Consider the following 1,096-nt stretch of genomic DNA (forward strand, 5'->3'; position numbering starts at 1 on the left):
GCAATAGTTATTTTTTATTTTAGCAAATCATTATCTGAATGTACATTACATTGTTTACGGTTTAGTCTCTGGGAAGGTGAAATCGACGTGAACCTGGTTACTTTAAAGGGACCTGTGACTAACTAAAGTATAAATTCAGTAGAAATTAATCATTCACTCACTATGTCTTGCAGGTAATGAATACAACTAAGGTTATTTTATTTCTGCTCTGGAAAGGTCCTCAAGTCCCTACACATCAGATATTCATTATTTCATGTCACTATCTGCAATGGGAGATACATAACTTTGTAGATTATGTGCATATGAGGTACTGAAATGGTATTTAATGTCTAATGATGACAGTAAGCAACCTAAAAGATTAAGAGCTTGTTTTCTTAAAAACGTTTCAAACTAACACTTTAGAAATAATACGTTTTGAAAAGTGATTTTAACTCTTTCAGACAGAATACCAGCATTTTTCTTAGCAACTCTTATCTCTTGATGAATACTGAGTTCGACTATCCAGAAATGTAAAATCCTGAAAGCAAATATTTCGGTAAGCGTTTTATCTCGTATTTTCGAACTTGAAACTACATACTAAGCAACATAATTCGACAAGGAAAGGTTCGGAAAATATTTTCATCAAATTCGCCAATGCTGCTACTAGACGAAAAAGCAGTCAAGCAAACAAGGGTACAGATAAATGTCTTTTTTAAAAATCTGCTTCTGCATGTAAAGAATAATTATTTATGTTACTGTTTAGGAATCGACCGCTACAGCATACGAGTTAGTAACTGACTTTGAACTTGTCTGCACAAGAAAGTCCCTTACCATGCGTATTTTACCGTGCCTGTTAAAGCAATCATGACCTCAGTTTTCTTATACTCCACGAATCACAGCAGCAAATTAACATTCTAGAATCAATAATTCAGCCAAATGTTACTCCTTAGTCCAAACATTATGTCGAAAACGAATCGATGTCATTTGTTTCTGACTAATAAGACGAAATAGTACTTCACAACACTATAGAAGAACATGCAATGGGTCTATACGGCCTCCCACTGAACTAGTATAAAACGGATTTATAAAATCATGCTAACTATACTGATTGATCCAG

Source organism: Sinohyriopsis cumingii, unplaced genomic scaffold (genome assembly GCF_028554795.1).
Source record: "Sinohyriopsis cumingii isolate HCF-2022 unplaced genomic scaffold, ASM2855479v2 utg000066l, whole genome shotgun sequence".
Taxonomy (NCBI): Eukaryota; Metazoa; Mollusca; class Bivalvia; order Unionida; family Unionidae; genus Sinohyriopsis; species Sinohyriopsis cumingii.